Consider the following 17052-nt stretch of genomic DNA (forward strand, 5'->3'; position numbering starts at 1 on the left):
GCAGGTTTCACTAAGGGCCTCTTTTGAATGAATAGATCTACAATTTTCATACTAATAGATAAGATAATAATAATTAATTTACAAACAATACTTCAATTCATTTCTTTTATTTCCACAAATAAATGAATGCATATTATGATTTGAATAAATATATCTATATATTAAATTATATAAATATTTCTCATTGGATAGCTTGGATATAATACAGGTACAAAAAAAAAATACACTGTCTCACATTTACACATATTTATATATAATTTAACTACTATAATTATGAATGTACACAAATTATTTTTTTTAACACACATTATTTCAAATATTCTAGGTAAACCAGCCTATGTATTAGCTGATATGTTTAAAATTCATCCCACAACTGCATCTAAGACAGGGGTGGGCAAATTAGGGCCCGGGGGCCGGATGTGGCCCAGCGGAATGTTTTATGGGGCCTGCTGACACCTACAGCAGACATGCCTATAGTCCCGCATTATGCGGAAATGGCCCGCAAAATCATCAAAAAAGCTCACATGTTCCGCCGTTCCGCATTCACGATTTTTTGTTCCATCAAGTCTGATTTCCGACACTAAAAAAAAATTGCCATTTTATTATTATTTATTAATAGTGCGAATTGAAAATACTGAGTGCAAAATAAAATATATATAGGTCTGTGTTTATTGTTTACATTTCATCTACTTCCGGACCCGGTGTGTCCTAAATTTACGAAGAAATGGTTGAAGACTAGATCTACATCTAGTTCTAGACATAGATCTCTAGATCTACTGATCTAGTAGTCTAGGTCTAGATATTAGAATTAGATCTATTCTTAGAATCTAGTAAGTGCTAATTAGCCAAATATTCCATTCAAATCCCTTTCTTTTCACGACAATGGCTCTACTACAGTACTCTACTAGAATTTACTAGATCTAATCTATCTATCATCTTCTACTGATCTAGACTCTAGATCTAGACCTAGACAATCTAGGAATCTAGTCTTAGTCTAGACTAGGCTACTAGATAGGTCTAGGTCACTAGACTTCTAGATCTAGAATCTAGACTAGATTTAGATTAGAATGAATAGATTTCAATAGATCTAGATCTAATCTAGTCTAGATTGTTTTTTAGATGATTTGATAGATTATCATACTCTCATAGATCATGCTAAATAAGGCTATTAGATCTACTTTTCTTATTACATAGTCTAAATTAGTTTCTAGATCTAGAAGTAGGGCTAGCACTAGATAACTAGATCTAGAAGTAGGGCTAGCACTAGATAACTAGATCTAGAAGTAGGCTCTAGATCTATCTAGAAATGGACTTAGAAGGTGATAGATCTCTAGATTCTAGATTTCTATGTATCATTATGTAAATTTAGTTCTTAATAAGTCTATTATAGACTATAGATTTAGACATAAATATTTAGATCTCTAATATAATTATTATAATCTGTGTTCTTAGACATAGAGGACTTATTAGATATAGATCTAGACTAGTACTAGTAGACTCTTAAATTATTTTAGATCTAGAACTATATACAAGATCTAGTGTGACTAGAGTAGAGCCCTAGAATTAGAAAAGGATAGATAATCAAGTAGATCTAGAATAATCTAGACTAGATTTCACTAGATCTAGTCAATAGATTTAGACCTAGTAGTAACAAATAAAAATTATTTGTTTTTTTAGTTTTTGTTCTTTAGGAGGGTTTTTGGGCCAAAGTCTTGTTCGGGTCTCTTGATTTAGAATGCACCATTGAAGGACATGGTCAGCATTCTCTGGTGATGGGCATGTTTCTCTAGTCCCGACATTTAACTTCCAGAACATATATTGTCTCATTCAGTGAACAAGCCTTTTCCTTTGTGGAGACTAAACAAGCATTACTACTGGTCGATTTTGACTGACTGTAATTTGACAGCAGTCACAAGGATAGAAACTAGTAAGCTAGTTCCACAGTTCCGGAACATCATGCACGAGTGTAAAAAGTAAAATACTGCACATTAAGTACAACTGTATATTTGTCAGGATATTTTAATGTAAAATGACAACAGCAATTTGAAAAAAAAAAATCGTAAAATTGGTTTAAATAATTGCTAACTCTTGTTGTAATTCCTTAACGTGAAGTGTGGGGAAAAAAAAGAAACGTGAATATAATACAGTGTAAATATGAATTAAAAGACATTCTACACGGTTAGCTTTTAGTGTCTCTATAAGTTGTATATAAATGAGCGGCCCGCCATTCCCAATTATTAAAATAATGCGGCCCTCGATACAAAAAGGTTGCCCACCCCTGATCTAAGATATTCATGTACTGTTTTGGATGTTATGTATGTCGACATATCCGATTTGATTTTCTGGCCCAATAAGGAGAGTCTCAGGCCCAAAAAATTGATTTGTACTTATGACAGGAAGATGACAGTAATAAATGACTGTTTTGAAATTTTCATTGAGAGACCTAGCAGCGTTAAAGCACAGGCACAAACCTATTCTTCCTATTAGCACAACACAGTAAAATATCTGATTGGAACTCATTACTTTCAATAAATGAATTAAAAGTATTTATACTAAGCTTTATAGTTTCTTTGGATTTAATAGCCTTTAAATTTTTATTTTTAGAAGTGATGTTGTTCACAAGAGAATCAAATTTAACTTTTTGTTTTTTAATGAGGTGATATCAATCTCAGAAACCTTAGTTGGCAACACTTTTTTAAGCTCTGATGGATTTATCCAGTAAGATAACAAGCCTGTAACTGTCTTACTCTCTTTTAGCCTGGTGTTGGCTTCCAGCATAAATAAAGTGTCTGCCACATTTCTTCTTCTTCATCATTCTCATTGTTATGTTGGAGTGTTCATATGACTAGACCAGTACATGAGATGAACTGCGCAGTGGTTTCCAAATCAGGGAGCTCTCCATATAGTTTTCTTTCTATTGGGGTGATTTGGGGCCAATGTCTTATGCAGGCCTCTTGGTAGAGAGAGCAGTTTTGGAGGACGTGGTCGCCATTTTCTGGTGATACTCCACATGGGCAGATTTCACTGGTTCCAATTTTGAGCTTCCGGAACATGTGTTGTCGCATTCTGTTGTGTCCGGTCCTGAGTCGAAAGATTAGACGTTGGTCTTGTCGGGATAGCTTATAGTAAGCGTCATCTTTCTTGTGATTTGGATGGAAGTTCGTCCATTTCTCATTTATTTTATCTACAATTAATTTCTTCATTTCTTCTGGATAGAGTGCAGAGTTTACTTGTGAGTTTGTTCTTCCACTCTTGGCGAGTGTGTCAGCCTTCTCATTTCCTACTAGTTGTATGTGAGCTGGTATCCATTGGATAACAGTTTTTTTGCTGTTGTTGTTGAGCTTTGTAAGTGCTGTTCTGAGGTTTTTAATATGAAGGGAGTCAGAGTTTTGCAAGCTTTGAAGGGTTGTTTTCACGTCTGTTAGAAAGACAATCTGACTGTGAGGGGAACTTGGATGATTTGCTAACATGGTAGCAGCTAGTGCTAGTGCTTCCCTTTCTGCTCTGTGACTGTCAGAGAACTCTCCAGTTGCAATGGATTTTTCTAGTTTTCCTCCATCTGGCCATTCGATAAGTATTCCAGCTCCTCCATTTGTGGTGGCTTTATGGGATGAGCCATCCGTGTAAACTCTGATCCACTGATTGCTAGGGTAATTGGTATGTAGAAAACAGTTCACTATTTCCTTGAGCTCTGTTGGTCTGTAATCAGATTTTCTTTTTATGTTTTCAATATGGTCCCTTGTAGTAGGAAGAGGGCTTTCGTCCCAGGGTAGAGATTCATTATAGTGTATTGAGGATTCCAGAGTAATTTTTTCAAGTTGGTGTTTCTTTTTTAGGTTTAGAGATTCCTGTATGAAATTGGTCCTTTTGAGACGTTTTTTTGTGCCAGTTTTGTGGATTTTTGTTCTGAGTGGGTGCCTCTCCAAGGTTTCCAATTTAGTGAATTGGGAAAGGATTTTTATTTCTCTTCTTTCATCCAGAGAGATCAGGGCAGCGGTTTCCTCCATAGCTCTAATGGGTGTTGTTTTTATTGCTCCTGTCATTATCCTTTGACCAATATTTTGAACCTTGTCTATTTTTCTTAGGTTGGTTTGGGCTGCTGAGCCCCATGCTTTGGCACCATATTCTAGTACAGGTCTTACATAACTGGTATAGGTCTTTTTCAGGATGTTGTGATTAGCTCCCCAATCTGTGCCAGCTAATTTTTTCAAGAGGGATAGTCTCTGGATGCCTTTTCTCTGTGTTTTATCTATTTGGTTTTTCCAGGTTAGTCTCGGGTCATAGGTGACTCCAAGATAAGTAGGGCTGTCATTTTTATCTAAAGCTTCCAAATCTAATGTTAATTTTATTGTTTGTTGTTTTGTTGACAGTGAGAATATGGTATATGTGGTCTTTTTTGTGTTGATGGACATGCCCCAGTCTTTGGACCAATTATTGAGTTTATCAAGAGCATCTTGTAATAGAAATTTCGATGTTCCTACATATTCTTCTGTGCTAATTATGGCAAGGTCATCTGCATACATGCTGCTTTTAACTTTTCTAGGTAGGGTTTGATTTAGATCGTTTATGAATATTAGGAAAAGTGTTGGAGATAGGACTCCTCCTTGGGGGACGCCATTTTTTATACCCACTGTGTGGCTTCTTTGTCCTTGCATGCAAACTAAGGCTTTTCTATTATTTAGGTATTCCTTTATCCAGTTGTACATTCTTTGGGATATGTGATGCTGGATTAGCTTGAGCAAGAGACCTTGTTCCCAGACTTTGTCAAATGCTTTTTCTAAGTCAACCCACACATTTGTTGTTGGTTTCTATTCTCGAAAGCCGTCTTCTATTTCTTGTGTGATGAAGGCAATTTGATCTTCTGTTGATCTGCCTTTTCTAAAGCCAGCCTGGGCTTCAGTGAGTAGGTTATTTGACTCAAGGATCCATGTCTGCCACATGAGTGCAGGACTCACCAAGTCCAACTATACAAGAACAGTGGGCTGATAGAATAATACCATCTTCTTCTTATATAATACAGACGTTACTTCAAAAAAGAAGATGATTACGTCCTACGCGTCATGCATATTAACCAATGACTTAAATTCTGCCAAGTCCCTGGTTTTCCTGGCTAGCTCAGGTAACCCATTCCATGCTCTAATAGTACTCGGGAAGAAGGAGTATTTGTACAAATTTGTCCTAGCATATGGGACGAGGAATGTGCCTTTATCTTTGTGTCTTTCAGAGTATTTTATTAAATTTTGTTTTTGTATTTGAAGATTATGGTTCAGTGTTTTTTGTATGATTGCTACTTTACTTTTGAGCCTTCTGTCCTGAAGGCTTTCTAAATTTAGTGATTTTACTAAAGGTGTTACTCTAGTCAAATGTGAATATTCGTTTGTTATGAATCTCACTGCTCTATTTTGTGTCTGTTCCAGTTTCTTAATGTTTGTTGAGTTGAGGGGTCCCAAACGGAGGATGCATATTCTATTATTGGCCTAACCAAGGTTAAATAACATTTTAGTTTTATGTTCTTATTTGATTTATAGAAATTTCTTTTAATAAATCCTAATGCTTTGTTTGATTTTTTTTGTAGTTTCATCAATATGTGGATTCCATGATAGTTTTTCATTTATTATAACACCTAGGTATTTTGCGTATTTAGCCTGTGTTACTGGTTTGCCATGAATAAGATAAGGGGAATTAATTTGTTTTAGTTTTTTTGTTACTCTTAACAACTGACATTTTTCTGGGTGGAAAGACATGCTCCAATTTGATTCCCATTTCTGTAATTCATCTAATTCTCTTTGTAAAATATCTGTGTCTTGTGTTGTTTTTATTGTTCTATATATTATGCAATCGTCTTCAAATAATCTGACTTTTGTTCCTGAAGTAATGCAATTTGGTAAATCATTTATGTAAATTAAAAATAGTAGTGGACCCAAGACTGTTCCTTGAGGTACACCTGAGTTTACTGTTATCGGTGTTGATTTAGAGCCATTTATTATTACAGTTTGTTCTCTCCCTATCAGAAAATCTTTAATCCACTGATGCAGTGGACCATTAATGCCGAAATATTTTAATTTTTTAAGCAAACTATGGTGGTGAACTTTGTCAAAAGCCTTAGAAAAATCTAGTAAGATAGCATCTATTTGTTCACCATTATCTTGACTTATTACTATCCAGGGCTGCAGTACATGCTAACCACTGAGAGTGAAGACCTATTAAAAAGAAAAAAAAATTATTTAAAATACCTGTACATATCAAGACATTGGTCTCATATACATGTAAATACCTTTGAATATCAAGATATTAACTATAATATAACAATATTTATTACTTACCTTTGCTAGTGGTTTAAAAGCCATAACATCTTGAACCCAACCATCTAGGAACTGGTTGTAAGCTGCTAAACTCTTGTAAGCCTGTAGACATTTTCAAAAGTAAAAATAGCAATAACATTTTAATAATAGATGTAGAACTCTTGTAATATAAAGAATTGGTTGGACTTCGAAGCATCCTAAAAATATAGAAATTCAAAACCCTAGTTTACACCAAAAATTCAATTGAGACTAGTGAAGTGCTTCAGCCGCAACAGCCAAAAGGTTTGGGCTAAGGTGTAATTAGCTTCAAATCTTAAAGAGCATTTGAAAGTTGTAAAAGAAACACAGATCTAGGACCATTAGATTTATCAACAAGTTACTAGTCTTGATGAGCCTAGTCCTAAAAAAAACTTTAAAAAGTCTTCAGCCCTAGACTTAGATCTAAACTGGATAGTAAAGTTTTCTTTGGTTTAGATGCTAGATCTGATCTATATAATACTAGTATCTAATAATAAGTAACTATTATCTGTAACTATAGTCCAAATATATCTTGTGCAGAGATGTGTTTAATGAGCCCTAAAGGCAGCACTGAAAACCTCCCAGATACCCCATCCCCTCCGGTCCACCAATGAGATTGGACCATAGCGCTCTGAGCATGCTATAACTATAAGCATGAAAGTAGTGCTACATAAAAGCTAAATTTATTTATCTTATCAAGTGACCTAGAAGTGAAGACTAGATCTAGCTATATCTATTAGATAAAAATTAAGTTTCATATGCTTAAAATATGCAGCAACAGAGAGATGTAGATTTTAGATGTTATCTAGATTTTCTAGATCTATTCTATAGAGTCTAGATGAGATCTAGAATGATCTACTAAGCCTAAGCATTGTGTAGGCTAGACTCTAGATCTAGTCATACTCTAATCTGAGACATCATCCAGATTTTGTATATAATATATCTATGATCTATGTAGCCATAGATCTACATCTAGAATACTAGACCTTGAAGGCTTGAGTAGAGAGTAGATCTCTATCACTATGTAGGCCTACATTATATGTTACAACAATGTTGATCTAGCTCTAGACCAGTGTTTCTCAAACTTTTTTGTCTGCCGGCACAGTAAACAAACTACAAAAATTTCGCGGCACACCACAAAGAGCAACAGATGTTTTATAATAAAAAGGAAAAAAGATTTTGCCTGTTTTTCAGTATTATGTTTTATGTGAATGTTGTGCCTGTTTTTGAGAGCAAATGCGATCTAATCGAGGCTCCAAAGTCGACAAACAAACTCGCATTTCATCGTCTATTGTAAGAAGTCTCTCTCTTTTCTTAGATTTGATTTCAGTCAGTGCTGAAAATCCAAACTCACAAAACCATAAAGATGTAAATGGAAGAATTATTTTGATTGCTTTTAAATTGATTACAGGATATAACTTGTTGATTGAAATCCAAAACACATCCAGGCTTTCTCTGAAAACTTGACTTAAGAATTGCATCGTTTTTTAAATCATTGAGCTGCTCTTCTTCTTTAGTTGTAAAATTTGTAGCTTCATTGTTTCCAAATGGAGAGCTGACCCATTTATATTCATTACTTCAAACTGTTGAGAAGTAATGCTGCAATGCTGACTGCAGGTGTTTCAAAGTGTCCAGAATTTCGGGGTTGATTTCTTTATTTGAAGCACATTCATTGTAAGTACGAAAGCAGTCCTTTCGTGATTTTACTTTGCCACAAAGACAATCAATTTTAACCAAATGATTTTAGTTTTGAGGATGCAATGATGATGGTTTCCGATGGTCCTTGAAGACTTCAATTCAATGAATTTAATTTGTCAAATAAATCAAAGAGAAATGTCACCTTAACCCACCAAATCTCGTCATGAATATAAAAAAAGTCTTTTTTTTTTTTTTTTTAGCCTCCAAGAATGAAATTAGCTCAGCCTTGAGAGCCAACAAACGTTGGTGTGATACAGGAGACATTAGTAGTCTGAATCCATTGCTTCACAAAGCTCTGAGGAAAGTCAGAATGCAAGCGGTCGAGATTTGAGGAAGTTTACAACTTCAATCACTTGATCCAGAACAGACATCAAATATTTGAAGGCAAGAGCTTCTCTGTGGATCATGCAGTGAACAACTAATACATTTGTATTTTCTTGACGCACAAGAGTGAAGAATCCCTTTCTATTTACCTGCATGGAAGGACAGCCATCGGTGCAAACGCTGACACAGTTTGTCTCCACTGTACTTTGAATAGCAAAATGTTTTCGTTCACCACTTAAAAATCTTCGCCTTTGGTTGTAGTTGGTAAGTCTTTTCAAAATAAGAATTTGTTGACACATTTTTCATCCTTTATGAACTGAATAAAAGCTAACAACTGGGCTTTGCACTAATGTCAGTGGATTCATCCACTTGAAGGGATCTGATGTTTTCGAAGTATTCCTTCGGTTGCGCTTTTACAGCTGGATGTTTTGTTTCCAAGTGTCTCTTCAATTTGCTTGGAACAAGCGCCTCATTCAACAGAGCTGAATTGCAGATCAGACAGAATGACAATGGAGAATCTTCAGGTCCTGAAGATATGAAACCATATCCGATGTAATCTTCTTTGTACCTTTGTTTGGTTCCATACTTTTCATTGAACGCTTTCGCAGTTTCATTCTTACCAACGTATTTCTCCATGGATAACAAGGACTAAGGCTTAGTAATAATTTGTTATTATTAGCATACACATACAAAATTTACATGAAACACATCGCTTATTATAATCGTTACCAATTCAAGAACTGCTGAGCGTCTGCTAAGGCGGCCTACATTTGAGTCATTATAATAATATATGTATAGTGGACAACTCCATAACCTGAAGAGCTAACACCCCTTTCCGTCATAATGTAGCAATCCACTACTATTACTGGTCGTTGCAAGTTGGGATGTCGTCCCAAGGTAAAATAAAAATTTAATAGTACGCAAACCTGTGTAACGCTGCACGTGTGGCATTCTGAAAACTCCTCGGCACACCTGCAAATCTTCGGCGGCACGCAGTTTGAGAAACACTGCCCTCGACAATAATAAATATTGACTATTCAATCTGATTCTACATTTATGTCAAACAATATTATGAATATAGTAGTCTAGATATGCTAACTTAAATAGTTAGAATATAGATCTAGAATCTAGTCTAGATTAGTTATTAGTAGATCTAGATCTAATCTAGGTCTAACAATAAAATTTATTCGGAATACCTTGAACTCATCCTTTGTGATTGTGTAAGCACTTTCAGTAGAACAAGATTATAAGTGAAGAGATCTGGATAAGCACGCTGGACTGTCGTTCGGACTTATCGATGGTCAGGGGTTCAAACCCTGCCCGCTCCCATCCCCCGCCGTCCTGCGGGAGGTTTGGACTAGGAAGTAATTATCTTCAACTCTGAAGGAACATCCGAAATAAGTAAAACATTTTACAAAACATGTATTTTTTTTTTTTTTTTTTTTAATATTTAAAAAAAAAAACACAAGGAGGGCAGCAAATCATTTTCTTTATTATGCTGGCTTGCTTTCAAAGTGTAAGAATTAGTATTTGTTTCTGACTATATCTTTCTTTGCTCGACTTATCCATGGTAAGTGCCTAAAAGCTTGTGTTGACTGTGCATAGAAACCAGATTTTTACCAACAATATGTCTGCCATGCCCTGATCACATGACTATGTCTACCAACCTAAAGGTACCTGGTGTGATGGGGAAGGTAAAGGCGGCTGGTTGTTGTGCTGGCAATCTCATTAACCATGGGCCACAGAAACAGATGACCTTTACATCCTCAGCCCCCTAGATTGTAAGGTCTGAAAGGGGAACTTTACTTTGATTTACTTTAGTGGGAAAAAAAAAGTTTCTTCTTCCCTTTTTTATTCATTAAACACTGTTTTCTTTTCACTCAAAGAACTTGTAGGACTACTTTTAGCCTAATCAATTTGATGGAGGCGTGGTGGCTGAGTGGTAAAGCTCTTGACTTTCATACTGGGGGTCCCGGCTATGAATCCTAGTGAATACTGGGCACCTCTGAGTCTACCCAGCTCTAATGCCCAATCCATGGTTCAACAAATTTAAAGATCTTACATGGCAGTATGAATAAAATGACAGTCTATAAAGTCAACTAAAAAAAAGTGAAATTGTACAAGATATAAAATGGAAATATTAATTTGGAGCAAGTCACAACATTTTGAAATAGAAATGTACCAGCTACAACACGCTAGATGCAGTAGATACCAAATCACAACATTTTGAAATAGAAATGTACCAGCTACAACACACTAGATGCAGGGGATACCAAATCACATCAGTGTAACTGGCAACTCAGATGTAGACTTCTTGGACAACCAGGGAAGGCTAACACCAACCACCTAGCAGGCTGTGAGCTTCCATAAGCAAATTACATTTTGAAAAAGAAATTTACCAGCTACATCACTATAGAACACAGTGCTACATCATATGATTCAGCAGTCAATTCTACAGAAAATAGACAAAGTAAAAAAGTAAAACAAAAACTAAACTCCAAACAATGAAAACAACAACCTTCAAAGCAATGGAAGAGATCATTTTTTCCGTGGTTTCTCTGGACAAAATAAGAGAAATAATAATCCTTACTCAGTTTACTAAAATGGAAACCTAAGAGAGCTACCCACTCAAAACTTAAACCCACAAGTCTGGCACTCAAAACTAACTGAAAAGACCATTTCATACAAGAATCTCAAACAAAGAAACACCACTTATAAAATATAATTTATGAATCAGTTAAACAGTGCAATGACTCTCTTCCCTGGGACCTAAGCTCTCTTTTTGCTATGAGACAGTATTGAAAACATAACCAAAAAATCTTATCACAATCAGAAAGATCTCAAGAAAATGGTGAATATTTTTCTACAAATCTAATAAACCAATAACTAGTGGGTCAATTATACAGATGAATCATCTTAAGAATCCACCAGTAACAGAAGAGCTTTTAATTGCCACTGGCGATCTCTCAGATGCACTTTCTAATGAATAAACATTTCTTTCTAATGTTTAAAAAAATCTGATGCCTCCTCTATCAAAAAAGTCAGGACAGCTCTTATAAATCTCAACAATAATAGCAAGAAAACTGTTCTTCAATGGGTCCCAGCACACTTTCAAATAGAGGAGAAGAAAAAAAATTTGAATCCTGCTGAAGACTGGGGTTTTTAATTTTGGGATCTTTGGGCACCTCTTGAATCCACCCAGCTCTAATGGGTACCTGAAATTAGTTAGGGAAAAGTAAAGGTGGTTGGACACATAACCATAGGCCACAGAAACAGATAACCTTTACATCATCTGCCCTATAGACCACAAGGTCTGAAAGTGGTACTTTACTTTTTCTTTTCTTAAATTCCACTATATCTGGAAGAGAAAAAGAAAAAAAAAAGAGTAGTAAAAACCAAAACAGTTGTCACTCAAACATCAGGATTAAGGATGCATGTTACATTCTATCAGGACACAGTCAATGAATTATTTTTCACCTTTGAACAGGGCACAACATAATGAGGAAACACTTATTCTGGATGTTGAAACTAGTGAAAAGAACACGTGGCCTTGTTTTATCATGAGGCCCATACAAAATACTGGCCCCCCAACAGTCCTTTAGAATAAAGATTGTATGGAAAGCTGCCTGATCTGAAAAGAATGGAGTTCATCTTCGATAAATATATATATATATATATCTGAACCCTACAATTTATAATGAGAACACAGAGAAAAAAAAACGCAAACAGTATGTAATATTTAAGTTAAACTTTTGTCACACGTCTCATATTTGTTTATATTGACTTTAATATTCACATTTATTCAAATAAAATAGCTGTATATTTTATACATTTATCCTTAAAATGTGGTGCACTATTGGCCACTAGTTCAAATGTTTGATGTGTTTAAGGCTATATAAGGTTATAACTATTCCTTTGGCTCACATTGAATTAAAATCATACATTGTAATAATTTGTGTGTCTACATCCTCTTATTGTTTATTTGTGTTTTCAGGTGGCGATTTTATTGTTTACCATGAAGTTGTCTAATTTTCAAATTTTACTGACCAAGTTTTGTACAGTGACTGATCCATCTGCAGTTTCCGAACCAGTAACTGATATCTCAAAAAAATATTGCTTTACTGATGGTGTCTGGTCACCTCAGGTAATCTTTCTCTTTTTCTTTTAATATGTAAAGAATATTATCTGTATGTATTTTTTTATTTAGAAATGGATACTGTTTGTTTAAGGTGGATACTGTTTATCTAGGGTGGATACTGTTTGTCTAAGGTTTATATGTTTGACCATGGTGGATAAAACAGAGCATGATCTTTGCAGAAGTTGTAGAACATTTTTCCACCATAGAATCCATACATTGAAATGAAAATGTTCAGATTTTATCCATGATCACCTGTCTGAAGATTAGGAACTAGATATAGGTCTTGAAGTATTACACTTAATGATCTATTTAAACAAATAAAAAGAACTCTACTGTTTAACCACAAATATTAATAAAATTTGGAAAGACCTTCACATAATCCTTGTTAATTTTTTATTACCTTTTCAATATGTTTAATTTCTTGATTTTTTCTTGAAAAATGTGTAGTTTTGGGTACTGGATAGACAACACTTATACCCACATTCTCATTATAAAATAATTAGTTTCTACTTTTGGACATTATGACAAATAATATAATCCGTTGGCTTTGTGGAGGTATCAAAATGCTCTATAAAAAGGAACTTGATTCAAGAAACACAAGGAAGGGAAAAGAGAAATCTATTATACATAAGTAAGAAGTAATGGGATGCACAGTGGATATTAATTTTTAAAAAAGTATTACAAAAAGTAAAGTTTACCTTTCAGACCTTGCGATCCATGGAGCAAATGATGTCAAGGTAATGTTTCTATGGCCAGTGGTTAATGAGCAGGTCGTCATGTGTCCAGCACAATGACTAACCACCTTAATTTTCCCCACCTAAAGTCAGTCACCCATTAGAGTTGGGTGACTGAGGGGCACCCTAAAAATTCAAAATCCCAATCTTCATTGAAGTTCAAACCCTGGACCCCATTGTTTTCCTATGAGGTACACAAATCATTTAGCCGACAAAAAAAATCAAAATATTGATATAGAAGCGAAATGAAAAATGACTGAGCTTTTGGCCCATGACTTTGAAATGCTAATATCTATGTATACTTCTTTATGTTGGCAGATGATCAACATGATTTGTTCATTGAAAGACACTTGAAGGTGTAAGTTGTAAAAGGTTTTGAAAGACTTGCCAAAGCAAGGCATTCTTGACAGGGATAAACATTGGGAGCAGCTCTAGCTAACTCAGCTCAGAGGATGACATCACAGTTAATTGACATCTTTCTGTTAACAATGCATGGATTATCTTATCTTCTTCATTCTAGGGGAATTATGCATTAAGTGAAGACATCTTGCTGTAGAAGAGAAGAAAAATTCAGATATTCCACATGATACAATATGGCTTTGATTGTCTTATGTTAATGGCTGGTAATGAACTGAAACATGTAGGCTGGAGAATCACTTGATAGAAATCAAGGTAGGACTGCACTTTGCACAGAGTAAAGTTGAAGCATGTAGTTACCAAGTGTAAAATAATATTCAAGTTGCTATTAGCTAAACTAGTGAAACCTGTAATTTAACATACATTAACATTCTTTTCTTATTTGAAGTCTACTGTTAAATTTCATCAATTATAACCCTAGCCCTATCAAGTAATTTACAGGTCATGTTTCTGTCTGCCAAGCTATTTACTTCTCATAGTTCTATGTATTCTGCCATAAATTTCTATGAATGAATTCAGCCTTGAGTGGTATATTTTTGTCTGTATTTGCAAATACATATTTGTGTTGCTTTTTGTTGCTGGGGCTGTGCAGCCATGGGAAATACTGCACTCCTCACTAATCTTTGGACTCCAAGACAAGCCCTATACATGATTATTGTTAAGCTCACTATCAGTTCATTATTTAGAATTTTCTTTAAAAAAAAAGCATAAAAAAAAGTTCCCCTTTCAGACCTTATTGTCTATAATAATATAATATTAATAATACATGCTTTGTCCAATACAAGAAAAAATAAATATTAATTGTTTTTTATATTTTTTTTTATTTACTGTCAGATGTTTAGTCACTTTGGGAGCAGTGATCTTGAGATTTCGATGCTAGATACTCTCAGATTTGAAAGCCGGTATCTTGGATATTTTCTTAGCTCCTCTAGATCAAGATGGCAAAGAACTTTATAAGGATAGGTCTCCCATCCATCACACAACATTCAAGCACCAATGGGTTTCTTTCAAGGAGTTGAAGATAAGGTTTGAATCAGATTTATCTTTTTACTACCTCTGGCATTTTTTTTATTCGTCTCATGCTAAAAAGTGATATTTTTTTTTTGCAAATTAGAGGACAGAAGGTAATATCAACACTGGCACTGGTGTAGATGAGAGTAGCTGGCAACTGATGCTTTCTGATAGAGACAATTAAGCTCTCAAGAAGGCAGTGGAACACACATTTAAGGCCAAAATAAAACCAGTTTTGAAAGACAGGTGAAAATTCAAAAGAAAACAATTGGATCCTTGAAGGACAACAGCTTTGTCTGCATCAGATGATGAAAAATATGCATGGAAAAAGAGGGTTTGCATAATATTGATGTGTAAAAACAAATGTCACAGATGACAATCTCAGCTCTGCATGGCCTATACAAATGTCTTCCACACATTAGGCTGATTGTTGACAAAGGGCAAAAGATTAGCAGCAAAATCTCAAGTGTGATAATTGAAAAATAGAGTTAGACTTGACTCAAAACATTTTGAAAGGACTTGTAATGACAATATCAATGCAATTTCTGATTAAAACAGAAGGAAAGGCTGGATGAAGACTTGGAGAAAAGTTCATTTTCTAAATAACTTTTTTATGTAAATTTCATTGACTTTCTAGAATTTGAGTTCAATTTATTTAACTGTGTTTATTTTGTGCATAGGTTGTTCCCCTAAACTAAGCTGAGATGAGGAAGTTAAAGCAAAAGGACTGCAATGTTTGTTTCTAGGTAATGTTTTATAGACATAACATTTACCATCCTTTTTATTTATGAAAGTAAAAAAGTTTTTTTCTTTTCTGGAGAGGGGGGGGGGTTGTGTAAACTGTTTGTGGTAAAAAAAAAAAATAATAAAGTTGCCCTTTCCGATCTTGTTGTCTATAGGTCAGATGATGTAAAGGTTATCTGATTCTGTGGCCTACGGCTAACGAGGGTGTCATGTGGCCAACAAAATGACAAACCACTTTACTTTTTCCCTAACTAATGTCAGGTACCCAATAGAGCTGGGTCTTTACCAGGATTTGAGCCATGGACCCTGGTTCAGAAGCTAAGCGCCTTACTACTCAGCCACCGCACCTCCCTGTTTGTGGTAATCAGGGTTTGAGTTTTGAGTTTAGGCACATGGGCACAATTTAGGCCATGTCGTTCCCAGGCTATTTGATCTTGATAGGCTATAAATATAAGTGTCAAATATTTTTAAATGTGTATAAGATGCATGTCCAGATAAAGGTGCTACAACTGACCAAATTAAAAAAAAATTCATATGTAAAGATAAACTAAATCATGAATAGTGATGTGCCTTTAGAACTGTTTCATGGGAGAAAAACATCTAAAATCATTTTTTTTTCTGCAGGACCAGACACAAGAGAATTCGACAACATATGTATCAGAAGATCAAAATCAGAAACTGAAATCTGCCCATTTGGAGTGTCACCAGAGAATGCTGACCATCTCCTCCAAAACTGCTCTCTTTACCAAGAGGCTGTACATGACACTGGCCCCAAAACACCCCAATAGAAAGAAAACTATATGGAGAGTTCCCTGATTTGGAAACCACTGCGAAAATAATCTCATATACTGGTCCAGTCATCTGAATGCTCCAATAAAAAAATGAGAAGGAAGAAGAAAGAAGATTGTATGTACCATTTTTGTTTGTTTGAGGATGGGGAGAAAAGTGTTCTTAGAATTCAAACACCAAAAGTATGTGTCTTTATGAATTCAATGTAATTGATACTAGGCTTTATGGGCTGAAAATAAAATGCAGGAAATTTTATTGGAAGTGCAGAAAAAAAAAAGAGTTTTTAGCCAAAATAAACAATGTATAGCCTGAGAACAAATCAGGTGGAAGAACCAAGGGTAATGCTAGTATACTATAGAAGTAGTACCTTTTTTTATGCTTGCAACTTCATTGATGCATAAGTGTCACAAACTGCTTGTTAATGTGATATGAAACATAATTTTTTTTTTTTGGTACACATATAATCACTCTAAAAAAATTATTTCTAAGATAGATAACTGTCTCTAGTAACCTGCTAGTGGACCATGATGAACCTTTTTCTATCTTGCTTTCCTAGTTTTGACTTTAAATTGTCATTCTAGTCGTGTCAGTTATGCTTATAGGCTGTTAGACAAAAATAGTGAAAACAAGAGTACATAACATTTTCTAAAGAAATTTTAATTTTGCATTTTTAGGGAAGCAACATTGCTATCAAAAAGCAGAGACGATACAAACCTCATTAGATGAAGAGTTGGTAAAGTCCTTGGTTTTGAGCCAGCAGAGAAACATAAAAAGGTAATTTGTCAACATTTCAGATTTATCACTAAGAGAAAAGCAGAAAAGCTTTGATGGGCAGCATCTCTGTTGACCCAATGATCCATCCAACTTATGGAACAAG

This window comes from Biomphalaria glabrata, chromosome 8 (genome assembly GCF_947242115.1).
Source record: "Biomphalaria glabrata chromosome 8, xgBioGlab47.1, whole genome shotgun sequence".
Taxonomy (NCBI): domain Eukaryota; kingdom Metazoa; phylum Mollusca; class Gastropoda; family Planorbidae; genus Biomphalaria; species Biomphalaria glabrata.